At 46.4% G+C, this 5,526-nt stretch overlaps 1 long non-coding RNA gene across 1 annotated transcript; it reads right to left on the bottom strand.

The window, feature by feature from the left end:
* Window positions 1–3,969: 3,969 nt before the first annotated feature.
* Window positions 3,970–4,943, bottom strand: LOC121531358. The gene is made up of 4 exons (XR_005994134.1): window positions 4,847–4,943; window positions 4,611–4,764; window positions 4,395–4,501; window positions 3,970–4,051 (listed from the first exon to the last, which is right to left on the bottom strand). It is a non-coding gene; the product is annotated as an uncharacterized LOC121531358 (long non-coding RNA).
* Between the last annotated feature and the right edge of the window lie 583 nt (window positions 4,944–5,526).

Raw genomic sequence — 5,526 nt, 5'->3', positions numbered from 1 at the left:
AATAATCTGCTCAGACCCAAACCAAGGAGCATCAAAAGTCGTGCTATAAATTCTCAGACAACACAAAAATTCCTTGATGCCCTTCCAGACTCCTTCTGCCTACCCAAGGACGTCAGAGGACAAAAATCAGTTAACCACTTAACTGAGGAACTCAATTTAACCTTGCGCAATACCCTAGATGCAGTTGCACCCCTAAAAACGAAAAACATTTGTCATAAGAAACTAGCTCCCTGGTATACAGAAAATACCCGAGCTTTGAAGCAAGCTTCAGGAAATTGGAACGGAAATGGCGCCACACCAAACTGGAAGTCTTCCGACTAGCTTGGAAAGACAGTACCGTGCAGTACCGAAGAGCCCTCACTGCTGCTCGATCATCCTACTTTTCCAACTTAATCGAGGAAAATAAGAACAATCCAAAATTTCTTTTTGATACTGTTGCAAAGCTAACTAAAAAAGCAGCATTCCCCAAGAGAGGATGGCTTTCACTTCAGCAGTAATAAATTCATGAACTTCTTTGAGGAAAAGATCATGACCATTAGAAAGCAAATTACGGACTCCTCTTTGAATCTGCGTATTCCTCCAGGGCTTAGCTGTCCTGGATCTGCGCAGCTCTGCGAGGGCCTGGGATCGGGAGAGACACTTAAGTGTTTTAGTACTATATCTCTTGACACAATGATGAAAATAATCATGGCCTCTAAACCTTCAAGCTGCATACTGGATCCTATTCCTACTAAACTGCTGAAGGAGCTGCTTCCTGTGCTTGGCCCTCCTATGTTGAACATAATAAACAGCTCTCTATCCACCGGATGTGTACCAAACTCACTAAAAGTGGCAGTGATAAAGCCTCTCTTGAAAAAGCCAAACCTTGACCCGGAAAATATAAAAAACTATCGGCCTATATCGAATCTTCCATTCCTCTCAAAAAATTTTAGAAAAAGCTGTTGCGCAGCAACCTCACTGCCTTTCTGAAGACAAACAATGTATACGAAATGCTTCAGTCTGGTTTTAGACCCCATCATAGCACTGAGACTGCACTTGTGAAGGTGGTAAATGACCTTTTAATGGCGTCAGACCGAGGCTCTGCATCTGTCCTCGTGCTACTAGACCTTAGTGCTGCCTTTGACACTATCGATCACCACATTCTTTTGGAGAGACTGGAAACCCAAATTGGTCTACACGGACAAGTTCTGGCCTGGTTTAGATCTTACCTGTCGGAAAGATATCAGTTTGTCTCTGTGAATGGTCTGTCCTCCGACAAATCAACTGTGCATTTCGGTGTTCCTCAAGGTTCCGTTTTAGGACCACTATTGTTTTCACTATATATTTTACCTCTTGGGGATGTTATTCGAAAACATAATGTTAACTTTCACTGCTATGCGGATGACACACAGCTGTACATTTCAATGAAACATGGTGAAGCCCCAAAATTGCCCTCGCTAGAAGCCTGTGTTTCAGACATAAGGAAGTGGATGGCTGAAAACTTTCTACTTTTAAACTCGGACAAAACAGAGATGCTTGTTCTAGGTCCCAAGAAACAAAGAGATCTTCTGTTAAATCTGACAATTCATCTTGATGGTTGTAAAGTCGTCTCAAATAAAACTGTGAAGGACCTCGGCGTTACTCTTGACCCTGATCTCTCTTTTGACGAACATATCAAGACTGTTTCAAGGACAGCTTTTTTCCATCTACGTAACATTGCAAAAATCAGAAATTTTCTGTCCAAAAATGATGCAGAAAAATTAATCCATGCATTTGTTACTTCTAGGTTAGACTACTGCAATGCTCTACTTTCCGGCTACCCGGATAAAGCACTAAATAAACTTCAGTTAGTGCTAAATACGGCTGCTAGAATCCTGACTAGAACCAAGAAATTTGATCATATTACTCCAGTGCTAGCTTCCCTACACTGGCTTCCTGTTAAGGCAAGGGGCTGATTTCAAGGTTTTACTGTTAACCTATAAAGCGTTACATGGGCTTGCTCCTACCTATCTTTCCGAGTTGGTCCTGCCGTACATACCAATACGTACGCTACGGTCACAAGACGCAGGCCTCCTAATTGTCCCTAGAATTTCTAAGCAAACAGCGGGAGGCAGGGCTTTCTCCTATAGATCTCCATTTTTATGGAACAGTTTGCCTACCCATGTGAGAGACGCAGACTCGGTCTCAACCTTTAAGTCCTTACTGAAGACTTATCTCTTCAGTAGGTCATATGATTGAGTGTAGTCTGGCCCAGGAGTGTGAAGGTGAACGGAAAGGCTCTGGAGCAACGAACAGCCCTTGCTGTCTCTGCCAGGCCGGTTCCCCTCTCTCCACTGGGGTTCTCTGCCTCTAACCCTGTTACAGGGGCTGAGTCACTGGCTTGCTGGTGCTCTTTCATGCCGTCCCTAGGAGGGGTGCGTCACTTGAGTGGGTTGAGTTACTGACGTGATCTTCCTGTCTGGGTTGGCGCCCCCTTGGTTTGTGCTGTGGTGGAGACCTCTGTGGGCTATACTCGGCCTTGTCTCAGGATTGTAAGTTGGTGGTTGAGGATATCCCTCTGGTGGTGCGGGGGCTGTGCTTTGGCAGAGTGGGTGGGGTTATATCCTTCCTGTTTGGCCCTGTCCGGGGTTTCTTCGGATGGGGCCACAGTGTCTCCGGACCGCTCCTGTCTCAGCCTCCAGTATTTATGCTGCAGTAGTTTATGTGTCGGGGGGCTGGGGTTAGTTGGTTATACCTGGAGTACTTCTCCTGTCTTATCCAGTGTCCTGTGTGAATTTAAGTATGCTCTCTCTAATTCTCTCGTTCTCTCTTTCTCTCTGAGAACCTGAGCCCCTAGGACCATACGTCAGGACTACCGGGCATGCTGACACCTTGCTGTCCCCAGTCCGCCTGGCCTTGCTGCTATTCCAGTTTCAACTGTTCTGCCTGCGGTTACGAAACCCCTACCTGTCCCAGACCTGCTGTTTTCAACTCTTAATGATCGGCTATGAAAAGCCAACTGAGAGACCTGAGCCCTAGGACCATACGTCGGGACTACCGGCCGTGGTGACTCCTTGCTGTCCCCAGTCCGCCTGGCCTTGCTGCTATTCCAGTTTCAACTGTTCTGCCTGCGGTTATGGAACCCCTACCTGTCCCAGACCTGCTGTTTTCAACTCTTAATGATCGGCTATGAAAAGCCAACTGAGATTTATTCCTGATTATTATTTGACCATGCTTGTCACTTATGAACATTTTTGAACATCTTGGCATGGTTCTGTTATAATCTCCACCCGGCACAGCCAGAAGAGGACTGGCCACCCCTCATAGCCTGGTTCCTCTCTAGGTTTCTTCCTAGGTTTTGGCCTTTCTAGGGAGTTTTTCCTAGCCACCGTGCTTCTACACCTGCATTACTAGCTGTTTGGGGTTTTAGGCTGGGTTTCTGTACAGCACTTCGAGATATTAGCTGATGTAAGAAGGGCTATATAAAATAAAATTGATTGATTGAGTGATTGGGAGAGGGGAGAGGAGAAGAGAAGAGGAGGGAGGGAGAGGGGAGAGGAGAAGAAAAGAGGAGGGAGGGACAGGGGAGAGGAGAAGAGAAGAGGAGGGTGGGAGAGGGGAGAGGAGAAGAGAAGAGGAGGGAGGGAGAGGGGAGAGGAGTAGAAAAGAGGAGGGAGGGAGAGGGGAGAGGAGAAGAGAAGAGGAGGGAGGGAGAGGGGAGAGGAGAAGAGAAGAGGAGAGAGTGAGAGGGGAGAGGAGTAGAAAAGAGGAGGGAGGGAGAGGGGAGAGGAGAAGAGAAGAGGAGGGAGGGAGAGGGGAGAGGAGAAGAGAAGAGAAGAGGAGGGAGGGAGAGGGGAGAGGAGAAGAGAAGAGGAGGGAGGGAGAGGGGAGAGGAGAAGAGAAGAGAAGAGGAGGGAGGGAGAGGGGAGAGGAGAAGAGAAGAGAGAAGAGAGAAGAGAGAAGGTAAGGGACGGGATAGGATGGTGTCCTACCTTGTACCCCTCCACGCCCCCTGCTGGGGCTCCCCAGCTCACAAACACTGATGAGGTCACATCCTCTTTTACCAGCAGCACTTCCTGTGGGGCTCCTGGGACTAGAGAGAAACACCAATCAGAACATCTGTTCTGATATCATTCAATCAACATTCATTTCACTGATCTCCACCATCGGAATGAATCGTACTGGGTTTGTTGTGTGCGTGTAATAAGTAGTGTGTGTGATGTGTTGTGGAGCTGTGTGTTAAGTGTTGAGTGCAAGTGTGTGTATATATGGGTGTGTTTGCATGTATGTGTGTGTGAGAATAATGTTTTACTTGACCTTGACCTGGAACATAAAGGAGATAAACTCTGAATACCTCAGTTCCTACTGGAACCTCCCAAGATAAGTCACTGCTGCTGCCAGCCAAATATCTGTATGTGTGTGTATCCATAACTCACTGGTGTTGATGTCTACAGAAGCCGGTGTACTCCTCCTCTCTCCATTGCTGCTGATAACATCTACTGTGTAATAGCTTCCTGGGGAGAGGTCCTCAAACCTGTAAGACCTACACACACACACATACACACACACACACACAGCCAGTGTTACCCAGACAGCAAGTGGAAGCTGGACCAGCCAACAAGGACACAGTGTGCCAGGAGGGTAGGACTCACCATGGCTCTTGGGCTGGTAGGTTCAGCTGCTGATTGGAGGTTTGGTTTATGATTGACAGGATGAAGCTTTTGACAACTTCCCTGGCCTGGGTCCAGCCGACTGTCACAGATGATGTGGTCTTACTGAGGACTGATACCTCCACTGGACTGGGAGCTAACACACACACACACACACACAAATGCTGATTAATAAGAACCAGAGAGAGGTGTGTTTGTGTGTGTATGTGTCTGTGTACCTGTAGTGATGCTGAGTGTGACAGGGGGGCTGTCTGTGAAGAACTCTTTCTCCGTCCTCAGAGAGAAGTGGTACAGCCTGCCTGGTAGCAACCCAGAGAACACTGCCCTCGGAACACACACCTTCTGGACCTAACACATACATATAGTACCAGTCAAAAGTTTGGACACACCTACTCATTCAAGGGTTTTTCTTTATTTTCACTATTTTTTACATTGTAGAAAACTATGAAATAACACATATGGAATCATGTAGTAACCAAAAAAGTGTTAAACAAATCCAAATATATTTTATATTTGAGATTCTTCAAATAGCCACCCTTTGCCTTGATGACAGATTTGCACACTCTTGGCATTCTCTCAACCAGCTTCATGAGGTAGTCACTTGGAATGCATTTCAATTAACAGGTGTGCCTTGTTAATGCGTTTGAGCCAATCAGTTGTGTTGTGACAAGGTAGGGGGGTATACAGAAGATAGCCCTATTTGGTAAAATACCAAGTCCATATTATGTCAAGAACAGCTCAAATAAGCAAAGAGAAATGACAGTCCATCATTACTTTAAGACATGAAGGTCAGTCAATCCGGAAAATGTCAAGAACATTGAACGTTTCTTCAAGTGCAGACGCAAAAAACATCAAGCGATATGATGAAACTGGCTCTCATGAGGACCACCACAGGAAT

Source organism: Coregonus clupeaformis, chromosome 19 (assembly GCF_020615455.1).
Source record: "Coregonus clupeaformis isolate EN_2021a chromosome 19, ASM2061545v1, whole genome shotgun sequence".
Taxonomy (NCBI): Eukaryota; Metazoa; Chordata; class Actinopteri; order Salmoniformes; family Salmonidae; genus Coregonus; species Coregonus clupeaformis.
Note: the sequence above shows the minus strand (reverse complement) of the source record. Positions and strands in the feature narration are given on the sequence as shown.